Source organism: Enhydra lutris, unplaced genomic scaffold (genome assembly GCF_002288905.1).
Source record: "Enhydra lutris kenyoni isolate GAN:26980312 unplaced genomic scaffold, ASM228890v2 scaffoldscaffold37, whole genome shotgun sequence".
Lineage (NCBI taxonomy): Eukaryota > Metazoa > Chordata > Mammalia > Carnivora > Mustelidae > Enhydra > Enhydra lutris.
Window position 1 is genome coordinate 26,123,486 of NW_019154121.1, and position 16,073 is coordinate 26,139,558.

A 16,073-nucleotide genomic window follows, 5' to 3' on the forward strand; every position below is an offset into this window, starting at 1 on the left:
GGGGGTATAGCTCAGGGGTAGAGCATTTGACTGCAGATCAAGAGGTCCCTGGTTCAAATCCAGGTGCCCCCTGCCCTATTGTTTTTCCTATTCACAGCTGTTGCCCATATTCCAATTTCCTTTCATCCACGCTAATTATGACCCTCCCTGAAATCGGAAGCCACAGGTCAGCCCTTGCACAAAGGCAATCTGGGTGGATTGCCCCTTACATGTTTGCCTATACCAATGCTCTGGATATCTCTCTTGGCATCTAGCTTTTTCTCCTTTCTCTTTATATCTAATTTCTTCCACTCTATTGGGTCTTCAAAGAGAAGGCAGAGACACATGCTGGGAATTATGCTGGGCTTTTCCAGGGCAGACCAGAGATCAGACAGTACTTCCCAGGATCAGACAGTAAATGGTAACCTTAAATCATCGCCCTCTCCTCTCCTTCCCAGCAAAAACAGTTTGGCTCAGTGGGGTCATGGTGAGACCTACAGAGACAAATCATAGCATCCGGGTTCTCTCCATGTATGATAGACATTTCCCTCTGGGGATCTGTTTTTTCCCACACCAGTGCCCACTCATGTACTTGCTTCAACCTTCTGGGTCTAAAGCCTGGCTTAGCTACTCAGACAAGGTTTGCTCCCAACTATTGGAGCTCTGCAACACTGTCTGAATTAGAGTCCATTTCTGTCTTCACTGAAGGAAGAAAGGTAAAGAGTGGGGGCCCTGATGGGTTGGGTAGTTTTGGAGACAGCTGGCCAGGTCCTGGGCTAAATAAAAAAGGCAATGGGAAATGGATTGGGGGTTCTCCAAGCAGCCTCTTTCCTTTTCTCCTCACCAATAACCCACCGGGGAAGGAGGCCTGGGAAGCCGCAGGGCTGAAGGAAGATGTCTTGCCATGAACCAGGTCTGGCAGTTTCCAGAAAGCCAGTCCTGGAAGGGGGCCATTTTCCAGAACTGAGTGTTATAAAACAGATGATGAAAGGTATTACTTATGTAATCTCTGCAGCCTGGGGGTATAGCTCAGGGGTAGAGCATTTGACTGCAGATCAAGAGGTCCCCGGTTCAAATCCGGGTGCCCCCTTATTTATGTGTAAATTTGGATAGTCCTTCCCCCTGCTTCCCAGTTAAGAAGAAAGGGCCAGGAGGTTGTGCACGGATCATCCATCCATACTCATTGACTTGCTGAACACCAGTGACTGGCCAGTGCCAAGCTCTTCACCGGTGCTTTGGAGTTGCGAAGACAAGTTATTCCTTGCATACATCCAGCAGCAATAGGAAGACCTCAAAAGTTCCTGTGGGAAGTCTGGTTTGATTCTAGGGGTCACTGCTGGGGTGAGGTAGGGGGTGTCACCCCAAGTGGCTCCCACTCTCCCTCGTTCCTCAGGTTTTACATCTACAAAATGGGGGTAGTACCACCTTATAGGGTGTGTGTGTGTGTGTGTGTGTGTGTGTGTGTGTGTGTGTGTGTCTGAGAAAGAGAGAGAGAGAGAATTTAAAGCATTTAGAACACCACCTAGAACACAGATGTCAGTTGTTATTATTAGCTGCAAATCTGCCCTCAGGTAAATGGACAGATGGTGGCTGTGTGTCCTTTCATTATTGAACTATTTTGGAGAGTGTCTGCTAAAGACAACGATTTTGGTCTTAGTGGATATTGCGTTATTCTTTCCAGTGGATGTGAAACTCTAGGACCAATGTCCTCTGGAGAAGTTCATAAAACCAGGCCACCAGGGGTGAGGGGGTCCTTGTCTCTGTTCCCTGTGGCAGAGATGCTACGATTGGTCTAAGCTGATTCCCAACTAGAGACTTCTTTCCAGTCTCTAAAGAGTTGTTCCTATAAGTCCAATTTATGTAATAAAAACCCTGAATCTCTGTTGAGCTCATAGCATTTGAACCAACAGCCCATTTCTGTCTGTGGACTCCAGGGCCAGTGAAAGATAGAGACCATCCTCTACAGCTTCCTGTAAACATTAAGGGAATGGAAGCGTGTTGAATGGCAGTGTGGTTACACCTGACCTTGTCTGCTCTCCTTGAATCAAAGTGGTCGGGGAGGCCTGGGTCTGTGGTTTTTATGGAGAAAGGGTAATCTGGTGCCTGCTGAAAACCAAGCAAGCAAGTCAGAACATTTTCTTGGTAACAGGTTGGCCAGCTCTTGGGCTAAACTGAAAAGGCAATGGGTTGGGGGTTCTTCAGGTGGCTTCTCTCTTTTCCTTGCTAATGACCCCACCAGGGACTGAGGCCTGGGAAGCCACAGGGCTGATAGAGGATGTCTTACTATGAACCAGGTCTGGCAACTTCTAGAAAGTCGGTTCTGGAAGGGGGCCATGACTTCATTTTGCAGAGCTGAGTGTTACCAAAGAGACAATGAAAGGTATTAATTATATAGAATCTGCAGCCTGGGGGTATAGCTCAGGGGTAGAGCATTTGACTGCAGATCAAGAGGTCCCTGGTTCAAATCCAGGTGCCCCCTTATTTATGTGCCAAGGGTTTGAATTGGAACTGGATTGCAATGGGCATGGCATCCTGCATTCTGGTCTGCAGGGTTCCTGCAGAGACTTATGTTCTTGTCACATAGGACTCTTAGGGACTGGTGTGTTTGGGGAGAGACACAGCTGTGGTTCAAGGCCATGCTCTCTCCTCTGAGCCTCACACATACCCAGTCAACCTATAACACACCTCCAGTGATCCTCATTTTCTCTTTTTGCTGCTCTCTCTCCCATTGCCAAGGCCAAGGCAGACCTCAACTACTTCCTGCAGGCCTTCTGAGTCTATTAGCTTATGGGAATAATTGTGGGCTGACATCTCAAACAGATCTCCTGCCCACCTCAGAGAGCCATGGAATTGGGAGAAAAGTCTCCTGTTTGTTGAAGAGGCCCTGGGCTCCTGATTCAGACAAGGACTCAGAGCTGGAAACTTGCCTGGGTGCAGAAGTTTCCTGATCTCCACAGCTCACCCACTTACTGAGGGAGAGGGATTTTGACATTGAACAACAGTTCAATGAACAGAATGTAGAGTGGACATGAAGATGAGATCCAGAGACCTCTCAGTCTCCTGTCTTGTGTACTAGATCTAAGCTATTAGGTGTCCTGTCTCCCCACAGAGGAATGAGTCTATTTTCCCAGCAAGTACCTATCCTGTGTTGAAGCCACCCAGGTGGTTTTCCCATCCTGAATAAGCAGGGCTGACCTGTAGGGAGCAGGCATGCTGCCCACTGAAAATGCGCCTGTCTTTCTGGTGCATATGCCCCCTTACCCCTGGGTTCCCCTGGGCCACCTGGGAGCCCTCTGGCAGCAGCTCTGCCGCCTCCCCTCCCCCAACCCCTCTCTCCCTGGGGCAGGACAAAACCCCAGAGAGCAATCAGCCCTCTCAGTTAAATTCCTCAAATGTTTCTTGTGCTGAGCAAGAGGCCAGGCCTGGGGGTCCAGAGGTGAGCGAAATCTATTCATACGTTTTCCTTCCTCACTCTTTTTAGAGGCTCTCCTTCTTGTGAGGAGGAGTGATTTGCAACATAAAATATATTAGCTAGAAAGGAGCCTGGCCACTCCAGGCTGACTCAGTGAGGGCTCTGCAGAGATGGTGGGGTCAGTTGGGTCTGGATGGTGAATGTCAGGCAGTGTGTGGGGAGCACATGCACAAAGAAACAAATATGCCATGTGTTTGGAGCACTTTCTGGGCTCTAGAAGGTATGCAAGGGTACCGGTTTGCAAGTACTTATGTGTGCAGAGTGGGTGCACGTGAGTGTGTCTGTGCACATGATGACTATGCAGGGGACAGGGTGGAGGGCACATGACTGTGACCTAATGTCAGACATGGACGTTCAGCAGAGGAGGGTCTGTTTGTAAGGGAGGTTTTGGAATTCAGACTTTGTTCTGTGGGTCATAAGGAGTCCTGCAGACTGTCAAGAAACAGCAAGGCCAGTCCCTTCATTTCAGGACATCACTTAAGAGACATTACAGAGAGTGCTTACATGACCGAGTTTGCCAAAGGACAATTCCTTAACTGGTATTATTTTTTGAGCACCTACTATGTGCTAGTACCATGTCTAGCTGCTTACCTGAAGTTAGCCATATTTGTTGCAAGAAACTTGTCCTTGTTTAAGATGAGGAAACTGAAGCTAACAGAGTTTAAAAAAAAAAACACAAAAACCTGCCCAGTGACACAGATGGAGTAAGGAAGTGGATGTAGAGGAGAAAAGGAATTCCAGAGAAGCTCCCAGGATAAAATATACAGGACCTAGTGACAGATGAGATGTACAGGATGAGGAATTGTGTGAGAAAGTAGAGTTGGAGAATGAGGACTACAAAATGTCCAGAGAGAGAAGAGGAGCTACAGGGAAGGTGGAAAACCTAATCTAATTTAGGCTAGAGATAGGAGCAGGTTTTTGGCCAGGGGAAGGAACAAGATGGAGAAAGAATTGAGTCAGTTCAGTCATGGGGACCAGAGTGCGAATGGAGTGGTTTACTTGGAAGGGGGGATGGGCATGCTTTCCTTGAGAAGAACAGGAAAGAAGAAAGGTGAAGACAGGGGCCTCTGAGATGTGGTGGGAAACCAAAGAGCTGCTGTCTTGCTGTTTCTGTCCTATCTGTTAAGCAGGGGTAGCGTCTTGTGCTAGAATGAGGGTCAGAAGAGGGGGAGGGAAGCATAACCCTGTAAAAAAAAAAAAAAGAGTCAGAGTGTCTGCTATGGGGAGGAGTGTAGCTTTATTGGAGCTGTGATCGGGTTCTGCATCTCCGTGAGTCCACCTTTTGTGGACAGTGAGAAAATTGCTGTCCCCTAGAGACACTTGTCTCCACCCAGGTCAGCACAGGAAAAGTGCTAATGATTTTATTCTCTAGCTCCTTGTTTTTTATTCTAGGCAAAAGCCAATCCCAGGAGCCTAGGTCACTCTCAATAGCAGACAAAGTTGCTGGTTCCCTTGCATACACTCTGGTTCCAGGGTCTGTCAGCCCCATACTCACCATCTTTTGTGTGATCCTATCATCAAGAGAAATCTGTTAGCTCCATGGACTCCTGTGGATTTTTACCAGTTCCAGTCCACAGTGCAGGGATCTCATCTCTCAACTCCCGGGGTCTCTTCCTATAGTTGCCAAAAGGAGACAGGAAAAGAGAGCAAAAGAACCTAGAACTGGAAGGACAAAGAAGATAGACAATTTATACCAAACTGTTATCAGTACTAACATTAAATGTAAATGTATAAAATACCACAGTAAAAAGACAAAGAATGTAACTGGATTTAAAAAAAAAAAAAAAGAACAAAGAATGTAACTGGATTAAAAAAAAAAGAACAAATATAGGATGTTCATGAGAGATAGAAAACATAAGGATATAAATATATTAAAAATAAAAGGACAGAAAGAGATGTAATTATGATAAATATATATCAGGTACCTATATTAATACCAGAAAAATAGTTTTTGAAGCAAAAATCATTACAAGAGATAAGGATGGTCATTTTGTATTGATAAAAAGTTTAATTCACCAGTTAGGTACCACAATTCTAAATTTGATGCACCTAAAAAAAGAGTCTCAAAACATATGAGGCAGAAATTAACAGATTAAAAAGGAGAAATGAACAACTTTCCAATTGTGTGAGAGATCTTTAAAACCCTCTTTTGTGAATTGAAAGGACAAGCAGAAAAATATCAGAAAGATATAAAAGATTTGAACAACATGATTAATAAACAGGACCTAATTAACACATAAAGAACCTCACACTCAGCAATTAGAGAACATGCATTTTTCCCCCCAGTCACTCATGGACAATTCACACAAACTGACTGTAAAGCAAGTCTTAACTAATTCTAAAGTATTTCAATCACAACAAATATGTATTCTGACCAAATTAAATTAAAATTCAAGTAACAATAAATAACGAGACAACCTAACAAATAACTAGAAAATCCCCATCTTCTTAGAAATTAAAAACTATACGTCTAAATAATCCAGGGGCCAAAAGAGAAATCGCAACTGAGTTAGAACTACATGATGATGATTACACCAGATACTGAAACTTGTCAGCTGCAACTGTGACAGTGTGCAGAGAGCAATTTAAACCCTTCCTGCACCCACATCTTTGTGAAAAGAAGAAGGTGAAAATTAATTAACTCTGAATCTATCCCAAAAAAGATATAAAAGGGCCATAAAGGGGCGCCTGAGTGGCTCATTTCGTTCAGCAACTGATTCCTGATTTTGGCTTAGGTCGTGATCTTGGGGTCATGAGATCCAGCCCCATGTCAGACTCACATGCTGGGTAGGCATGGAGTCTGCTTGGGATTCTCTCTTGCTCTCCCTCTGCATCTGTCCCATCCTCTCTAAAAAATAAAAAATAAAAAATAAAAAAATTAAGCAAAAATGGAAAGGGACAATAAAGCCAAAGGAAAAATAAAGAAAGTAATAAATATGAATTAATGAAAGCATAAATTGATTAAATAGAAAACAGATAAGTAAGAGATTGGGCCAATGAAGCAAAAGTTGTTCTTTGAAACAAATAATAAAAATGATAACACAGACAAGACTGACAAAGGAAACAGAGAAAACGCTAATAACCAATATGAGAGATATTTGAAAGGATACCTTATTACAATTTCTAAAGACATTAAAAGGATCATAGGATTATGTTATGAATGACTTTGTGCCAATAAGGTATAGTATTCAGGTGGCATGGAAAATTTTCTAGGACAATACAACTTACACCAATAGAATGAGTGAGTTTAGCTGGCCTGAGCTGGGTCAGTGGAAAATTCCACAATTTTAGCTGATTGAGGTGCCAGTATATTGACTTCCTACCCAAGGAATGGCAAAGCTCCTCACTCTCCTGTCCCCCAACAAGATCATTTCCTTCACCAAAACTTCTGCTTTTCTGTGGTCCCTCCAAACTTCCTTGTAAATTCATGATATCCATATATACATATAGCCAATGAAGGGTTTGTATCCACAACATATAAAGAACTTGGACGAAACAAGAAGAAGAATACAGACAACCCCACGGAAAAACGAACAAGGGATTTGAATAGGCCCTTCACAAAAGTACACACTCACATGACCCATCAGGATATGAGAAGATGCTCAAATGTTCATTAGTCTTTGGGGAGATGCGGTGGAAGCCACAAGGAGATAGCACTAGATTCTCACCAGAATGGTTAAAATGGAGAAGACTGGTGGTACTGAGCATTGTGAGAATATGGAGCAATAGTAAGTCTCCTATGTTGCCTATAAGAGTACAGTTTGATATAACCGCTTCAGAAAACTAGCATTATCAGTTAGAGTTGAAACTGTGAATGCTCTCTTATTCAGCAAATCTATTCCAAACTATATACTTAAGAGTGCACGTACATGAAAGAAGGTTCATACCAGCATTTCTCTTAATAGCTCCCAACTGGAAACAGCTTGGATGCCCATCAGCAGTAGCACAGATAAATAAATCACGGTACAGTCATACACTGGAATGCCAAACAGGAATCAAAAAGAACACACGACTGTCACGGTGGCCAAACACGTGTGAGTCTTAGAAACCTGAGGTTGGGTGAGAGAAGCCAGACTCAAAAGAATAAATCCAAAATCAGGCAAAATTGATCCATCGCAAAGGAATGGTGGTTACCTTTGGGGAGGGGGGCAGTTGGGAAGGGATGCAAAGAAACCCTAAAAGTGCTAGAAATTTTCTGTCTTGATTTGGGTGATGGTTTTGGATGAGCATGTATGTCAGCATTCATTGAGCTGTACGTTTAGAATTTGTGTGCTTTGCGTAAATCACACTTCAACAGGAAGTAAGTAAAAACAAGTTAATTGCATCTTTCATTTCGAGAATGTCTTGATTAGTTTTTCAAATATATGTGATCATTTCTGAGTCTTCTGCTCCTCAGTTTCGATCTCATTTCTCCCTTTTAAGATCCTCGTTGATTTATTCAAATGTCAAAGGTGGAGTCTTTGTAGGTCCAAGTCCGGTGTTTCCTATTCCGTCAACTCTCACAGATATTAGCTAGTTTCCTCGTGCATTTTTAAATTTGCTCAGCAAACAGTGACATAGAGCTTCCCAAGTGCCAGTCCTGATTCAAGTGTTTTATGTGGACTAACTCATTTGATCTACCCACCCGTCCATCAAGTATATGCTATTATCATTTCACAGCTTATGCAGTGAGGCATAGAGAGGGGAAGTAACCGGCTAGAAGGCACACAGCTGGGGCAAGACTTGGAGCAAGGCTCTCTGCCTTCAGAATCGATGCCGTGGGCCTCCAGGCAACGCTGCTTCTCGCACACTTGGGTTTGTTAAAACCGGGGTTCTTGCTGGCACTCAGTCTCTGGCCTCTGGGGAGTTCTGCGCTCTTGCAGGTTCATGAATCTTTCCATTTGACCTGGCAGTCAGCCCTCTTGGGCAGAAACAAGAAATTCTGGGGACTTTAGCATCATGGTAGAAATCAGTGTAGAGATGAGAGTTTCTGCAGCCTCCTGGCCAGGAGGGGAAAAGAGAAGCTTCCAGCAGACTTCTGAGGAGATTGCCAGATGTCCAGGCTGGTGGGTAGGAGGGGGAAATGCCAGTAGTGGGGAGAGACAGTTTTCAGAGGAGAAAGTTTGACAGCTCCCATGACAGCAGTGGGGGCAGGGACTTGGGATGGCTGGCGATGCAAAGATGCAAATCAAAGTAAGTTTATCTCCTGGACAGGATCAGTCATGGCCCACAGATCAGAATGCTGCCAGGTCAAACGGGGTTCTTCTCTAGTAACATTTCTTGGTCCTTGAATTACATTAGCGTAGGTCGGTTCGTGCTTTTGGGGATGCCTAACTCTTCCGCCGTCTACTTCTGACCACTTCTTGGAGTGGGTCATTCTCCATCTATACTAACTGAAGAAGGGGTTGCTGGGAGGATCACCTTGTGTCCTAGACCGTGATTTGCTAGAGAGTACCTTGAACCAAATGTCAGCCCACAAGGGTGGTGAGGGTCAGGCCTTCATGACATGGGTTTGGACAGACACTCAATCATGTTAAGTTTCTGGCTTTCAGGTTCTCGCCAGGACGGGCATGGGGATCTGCCTCCCCATGCCATTCTAGCAGCCATCATCGCAGCTTCTCCAGGCTGCTGCCTGCCCCTAGGGGCTGTAGGCCAGGAGGACATAGGCTGGGAGCTTTTGGGGAGGGAACCCATTGCCTGGTATGCAGCATGTTGGTGCGTTTTCACCCAAGCAGGCCAGGCAGTTCCTGAGAGAGGTACTTCAGAAGGTGTTACTCATCACTGTACAGGTAGTCTGGGTGTGGCTACACAGATGAAGAATATTAATTAAGTCACCCCATAGCAGGAGGGGGTATAGCTCAGGGGTAGAGCATTTGACTGCAGATCAAGAGGTCCCCAGTTCAAATCTGGGTGCCCCCTATTTATTCCTAATTTAAATTGAAGCTGCATTTTTAAAAACTTCCTCTTCCTTATTAGACGTCAATGTGAAGTTGTTTTCCCCTGAAACCATCCAGTGGAGGAGCTTACTACCATAGTTGCTCTGTCTGCCTAGCTCCTTGCGTTCTGGGTCTCCTCCGATTCATCCCTAAGTGGGCATCATCAGTGTCCCTGTCCTATGGCAGGAAACCAAGGATCTGCCGTCTTGCTGCTTCTGTCCTGTTAAGCAGGGGTAGCGTCTTGTGCTGGAGTGAGGGGCAGAAGAGGGGGGGGGAAGCATGTCCCTAATGAGACTGTAATTGAAACAAAGGAGTCAGATGTCTGCTATGGGGAGGGGTGTAGCTTAATTGGAGCTGTGATCGGGTTCTGCATCTCCGTGAGTCCACCTTTTGTGGACAGTGAGAAAATTGCTGTCCCCTAGAGACACTTGTCTCCACCCAGGTCAGCACAGGAAAAGTGCTAATGATTTTATTCTCTAGCTCCTTGTTTTTTATTCTAGGCAAAAGCCAATCCCAGGAGCCTAGGTCACTCTCAATAGCAGACAAAGTTGCTGGTTCCCTTGCATACACTCTGGTTCCAGGGTCTGTCAGCCCCATACTCACCATCTTTTGTGTGATCCTATCATCAAGAGAAATCTGTTAGCTCCATGGACTCCTGTGGATTTTTACCAGTTCCAGTCCACAGTGCAGGGATCTCATCTCTCAACTCCCGGGGTCTCTTCCTATAGTTGCCAAAAGGAGACAGGAAAAGAGAGCAAAAGAACCTAGAACTGGAAGGACAAAGAAGATAGACAATTTAAACCAAACTGTTATCAGTACTAACATTAAATGTAAATGTATAAAATACCACAGTAAAAAGACAAAGAATGTAACTGGATAATAAAAAAAGAACAACTATAGGATGTTCACGCAAGATATGTAGAAAACATAAGGATATAAATATATTAAAAATAAAAGGACAGAAAGAGATGTAATTATGATAAATATATATCAGGTAGCTATATTAATACCAGACAAATAGTTTTTGAGGCAAAAATCATTACAAGAAATAAAGATGGTTATTTTGTATCTCCCTCTAGGGAAGCCTAGACTCCTGTTAGCCCCAAACCCCAAGACCCTCCTGGCCTATCTTTCCCCTCCACTTCTGCCCTGTGGTGGTTGCAGGAATTTGTCATTTCTGCTCCCTCCCCTCAAGCACTGTCGCTGTGGTTTCACATAGCAAGAGTCCACTGTCCACTTACCTAGGATGCATAATGTCCTTGGTAGTTCTGAGAGCAAAGGGCTAGCTCACTGTCCTCTGGGGACCCCAGCACAGCCCAGCCCCTCAGCCACACACTGCCCTCTTCCACACTTGCCTTCTCCACCTTGATCTGTCAGCCTCCCCACAGGCCTCTATGACCCAAGTATCCAGTGCCAAGGGTATAGGGAGGGCGCTCCCAACAGGCATACAGACTGTGTAGGAGTCTGAAAATAATGAGGAGAAACCTCGCCTCCTAGGCCAGCAGAGACTCACAACAAAGTCAAAGAATGACATTTCCAAAGGTAGAGAAAGGTTTTCGTATTCACAGTCGGAGCAAGACAACTGAGGAAGGGACCAGCCCCAGCTTAGCGATGAAAATCATATACATGGCCTCATATACACAGGCTCTCTCCCATAAGAGGGAAAGGGCTAAATCAGGGGGTGGGGGCCACTAGGGAGCTCTTGGGAAGGGCAAGAAACAGAAACAGCTCCTACACAATTATGGAAGGCCCCACAGGGAGGAGGAGGAAATGGATGGAGGCTGCCACCAGACGTCATTTTCAGTATCAGAAGGTGTCGTGGGAGGGCAGGGACAGGAAAGGGACAAGCCACCCGGCTCTCTGCCAAAGTTCCAAGTGTTTATGGAACTGGAAAAATAAGCACTAAGTCAGAAATTCGAGTCTTTCTCTAACAAAAAAGAATCAGCTTCAGTGAAAGGGAAACTCCAAAGCACATCCCTGAGGATAAAAGAAGTTTTGTTTTTTCAGGCCCTCATGCTGTAATGCTGATAACAGAACTCAGGATAGAGAATATTTTCAACCTGGGGTGTCAGACAGAGTTCTCTGGGCCAGCTGACCGAATTAGACAAAGTCCGACCACAGTAGCTTCTCTGCTGCCTTTTCCCGCCGTCCTGTCTAAAGGGATTGAAGCTTTCTTGCTGTCAAATAATTTATGAGAACCTGTTTTTAGCCTATCAAAAGTGTAGAATTCTGCTGTTGATCAAAGCCTAGAGGGTGGTGAAATGTGTTTTAGGGAGTTGGGAGAAAGGTCATAAAAGATGATTGGCGTAAGACGTCATAGAAATCACTTGTGAATTCCATGCCGTATCTCAGAACTCAGAATGAACTCTGAGATTGTCTACCCACATGCCCAGCTGCTCCTTTTCCAAACCACAGAAAGTCATTACACTCTCGAGTTCGGAGATGGATGGTATAATTCACTGGTCCCTTATGCAGAAGTTAACTTGTAAAGCTTGAAGAAGACATACGATCGTCTTCAGTAGTTCCTCAACGTGCACATGAACATGGGAGTCACAGATCCCAGCCCTTTGGCTTGGAAAGAGAAGACCCCATCCACCCCATTCACAGAAAGCCTGAATTGAGAAGGGGGAGCCCTGAGGACATAAAGGCAGAGACAGGGACTGTCCCTGGAAGATACTGTTCACATCGGATCACTGATGATGCCCACTTAGGGATGAATCGGAGGAGACCCAGAACGCAAGGAGCTAGGCAGACAGAGCAACTATGGTAGTAAGCTCCTCCACTGGATGGTTTCAGGGGAAAACAACTTCACATTGACGTCTAATAAGGAAGAGGAAGTTTTTAAAAATGCAGCTTCAATTTAAATTAGGAATAAATAGGGGGCACCCAGATTTGAACTGGGGACCTCTTGATCTGCAGTCAAATGCTCTACCCCTGAGCTATACCCCCTCCTGCTATGGGGTGACTTAATTAATATTCTTCATCTGTGTAGCCACACCCAGACTACCTGTACAGTGATGAGTAACGCCTTCTGAAGTACCTCTCTCAGGAACTGCCTGGCCTGCTTGGGTGAAAATGCACCAACATGCTGCATACCAGGCAGCGGGCTCCCTCCAAGGGAGGAATCAGGATGTGTGCAGCTGTGGAAGGCGGGAAAGGAAAGAATATTTGTAGTGCTTTCTCTCAGTTATTTTTAGCCACTCAGTACCTGCAAGGCTGGAGTGTGTAGGCATGTGGGTTATTATTACATGTGTAAATTGGAAAATGAAAGAATCCGCCCCCCCTCGTTGGCAGTAGTTGTTTGGTTTATTTTCCCCCACAGGAGATGATATATATATATTTTACAGATAAGCTATATATAACACATACATAAATATAAAAATTTATACTTAAATATATATTTTTAGGGCTGCCTAGGTGGCGCCATTGGTTGTGCGGCCGACTTGGTTCTGGCTCAGGTTGTGATCTCTGTGGAGGGGAATCAAGCCCTGCGTCAGGCTCCCTGCTCAGCACGGAGTCAGCTTGAGAGTCCCTCTCCCTCTCTCTCTGCCCCTCCCCACCTCTCTCTCAAAAAATTTCTTATATATATACAAATTAATGTATGTTTATATGTAAATACCTTTGTATGTATGTATAATCTTTTTTTAAAGAAGATTTTATTTATTTATTTATTTGAGAGAGAAACAGAGACAGAGCATGAGCAGGGGGCAGGGACAGAGGGAGAGGGACAAGCAGACCCCCCAGTGAGCAGGGGATCCATCTCAGCACTCCGAGATCATGATCTGAACCAACAGCAGGCGCTTAGCTGACTGGGCCACCCAGGCACTCCTTAATATATAATAATATATTTACATGGTATCTTTCTAAAGGTCCAAATGAGTTCACATCATACATATGCCAGGCAACTTACCTTTGGCCCTTAATGATATTGTTTAAGCGTCTTTCCAAGATCATACTCTGGACCTCTGTTATCTGTTTCTGTTGTATCATACCCCATCCTGTGACTGCTTTGTGACCTACTTCCAGTCAGTGGAGAGTTAGGTGGTTTCTAGTTTATTGCTAATGCACAAAAAGGCAAAAGCTGTAACGAGTCTCCACAGATATGGATCTCTGTGTGCTCACCTGAGTATTTCTTTTTTTTTTTTAATTTTTTAAAAAAAGATTTTATTTATTTGACGGAGAGAGAGATCACAAGTAGGCAGAGAGGCAGGCAGAGAGAGAGAGGGGAGGAAGCAGGCTCCCTGCAGAGCAGAGGACCCTCAGGTCCTCTCCCAGGACCCTCAGATCATGACTTGAGCTGAAGGCAGAGGCTTAACCCAATGAGCCACTCAGGTGTTCCTCACCTGAGTATTTCTGACGGATAAATTCCCAGGAGTGGAACTCTCCTAGAGTATAATTTCTCCTCAGTATCTTTTTTTTTTTTTTAAACAAAGGCCACAAGCTCAACATGGAAAACTTAAAGGATAAATAAAAGTGCAGAAAAAATGCTGAGATCATCTACAATTTCTCTCAGACACACTGTTTTATAACCTGACTTTTTTTTTAATCTTTATTTTTTTTTATAAACATATAATGTATTTTTATCCCCAGGGGTACAGGTCTGTGAATCGCCAGGTTTACACACTTCACAGCACTCACCATAGCACATACCCTCCCCAATGTCCATAACCCCACCCCCCTCTCCCGACCCCCCTCCCCCCAGCAACCCTCAGTTTGTTTTGTGAGATTAAGAGTCACTTATGGTTTGTCTCCCTCCCAATCCCATCTTGTTTCATTTACTCTTCTCCTACCCCCCTAACCCCCCATGTTGCATCTCCTCTCCCTCATATCAGGGAGATCATATGATGGTTGTCTTTCTCCGATTGACTTATTTCGCTAAGCATGATACCCTCTAGTTCCATCCACGTCGTCGCAAATGGCAAGATTTCATTTCTTTTGACGGCTGCATAGTATTCCATTGTATATACATACCACATCTTCTTTATCCATTCGTCTGTTGATGGACATCTTGGTTCTTTCCATAGTTTGGCTACTGTGGACATTGCTGCTATAAACATTCGGGTGCACATGCCCTTCGGATCACTACGTTTGTATCTTTAGGGTAAATACCCAGTAGTGCCATTGCTGGGTCATAGGGTAGTTCTATTTTCAACTTTTTGAGGAACCTCCCTGCTGTTTTCCAGAGTGGTTGCCCCAGCTTGCACTGTAACCTGCCTTTTCACATGACATATTATCACAGATGTTCTTTAAAAAAAAAGATTTTATTTATTTATTTGAGAGAGAGCAAGCACGAGCCGAGGTGGGCGGAGGAGGAGGGGCAGAGGGAGAGGCGGAATCCCCCCTGAGCAGGGAGCCCAATCCCAGGACCCCAGCACCCTGATCTGAGCTGAAGGCAGACGCCTAATGGACTGAGCCACCCAGGCGCCCCTTATGGGTGTTCTTCTGTGTCGTTAAGTAACCTTTGGACATGGGCTCTGAACCTTCCCTCTGCACAGGGGAGGCGCTGTCACCCGGCCACAGTTATGTCACCATCCCAGTGTCCCTGACATGCTCAACAGCCCTTAGTGCTGAAGAGAGTGATATGGATGGTTTTAAAGCTCTGCCCACCTGTAAAGGTCAACAAGGCGACTGGGGGCGTCCTCAGACAGGTGCATATAGTAGAGAGGTGGGAAGCGGGAGGTCTGGGATCCCCGCACGAGGAAGACACGAGCTGAGAGAAGCAGAGCTGGACAGGAAATGCCAACCGGCAAAACTGAACCATGATGTAGCAACACAGGTAAAAGTGTGACTTAGACCATTCCACCAGTTGAGGGGGTATAGCTCAGGGGCAGAGCATTTGACTGCAGATCAAGAGGTCCCTGGTTCAAATCCAGGTGCCCCGTTTGCAAACTTTTACTCCCAAGTGGGCTCTTTTCTCTCTGCCCTTGGTGTAGAGTCATGGGCTCCAGTGAGGGAAAGAGAGCTAGAGCTGCATCCAAAAATCAGTAAGAACAAGGACAGTTAAGGATCATCTGTCCTTAAAAGCTCACCTCACACTGACGGGAAGACGTCTGGCCTCTGTCATGAATTCCAGAACTCCTTCAGACACTGATGTAGCCCTTCATGTCTAGTCGGCCTCCGAGACCTGCTCTGGGGCAGGTGGAAGACATTCCTGTCCACCATGTCCTTCTGCACCACCCTCCGCCCGTGCCAGCCAGCCACAGCCAAGGACGTCAGTGTCAAAGCAGGGTTATGTCAGTGGAGGGCTCTGAGCTTCTCTAAGGCCAAGGGTCCCCTGCTGGATGGCCTGTCACGACCCCTGGGGTGTGAGATGGTAAGAGCCGTGGCATGCACTTTCATGGAAATACAGCTTACAGGCTCCTGGTCAGGCTGCCTGGATCCATGCCCCCTTGGGCATGGGGCCAAGGGACTCTATTTTTAACAAGCTCATGAGATGATCCCAGTGGAAAGTCAGAATTGGAAACCACCAATTTTCTTTGGTGCCCCATGTTACAGGCTTGAAAAGAGGCCATAATTAAGAGATGTGCCCAAGCACACACCTGATTAATCATACGGTTGGGGCCAGATCCCACATGGCTGGTCTTGGGTTCTTTCCACTTCCCTAACCTGGGACAAGATGTGACGGGGCCCACTGCCTTCAGCTGCTTCCCCCTCCCCATAGTTGAGGCTGCCCTGGGCTGGAGGAGAGAGGCCTTCCCTAATGATGG

The 16,073-nt window shown here is 45.5% G+C and overlaps 6 non-coding genes across 6 annotated transcripts; 5 read left to right on the top strand and 1 right to left on the bottom strand.

Annotated features, from left to right (window-relative positions):
- On the top strand, positions 1–72 carry TRNAC-GCA. The gene has a single exon. It is a non-coding gene; the product is annotated as a tRNA-Cys (tRNA).
- Positions 73–997: 925 nt separating this feature from the next.
- On the top strand, positions 998–1,069 carry TRNAC-GCA. The gene has a single exon. It is a non-coding gene; the product is annotated as a tRNA-Cys (tRNA).
- A 1,317-nt stretch (positions 1,070–2,386) lies between these two features.
- TRNAC-GCA lies at positions 2,387–2,458 on the top strand. The gene has a single exon. It is a non-coding gene; the product is annotated as a tRNA-Cys (tRNA).
- Positions 2,459–9,277: 6,819 nt separating this feature from the next.
- Positions 9,278–9,349, top strand: TRNAC-GCA. Its single transcript has one exon. It is a non-coding gene; the product is annotated as a tRNA-Cys (tRNA).
- A 2,894-nt stretch (positions 9,350–12,243) lies between these two features.
- Positions 12,244–12,315, bottom strand: TRNAC-GCA. Its single transcript has one exon. It is a non-coding gene; the product is annotated as a tRNA-Cys (tRNA).
- A 2,861-nt stretch (positions 12,316–15,176) lies between these two features.
- Positions 15,177–15,248, top strand: TRNAC-GCA. Its single transcript has one exon. It is a non-coding gene; the product is annotated as a tRNA-Cys (tRNA).
- The last annotated feature ends 825 nt before the right edge of the window (positions 15,249–16,073 follow it).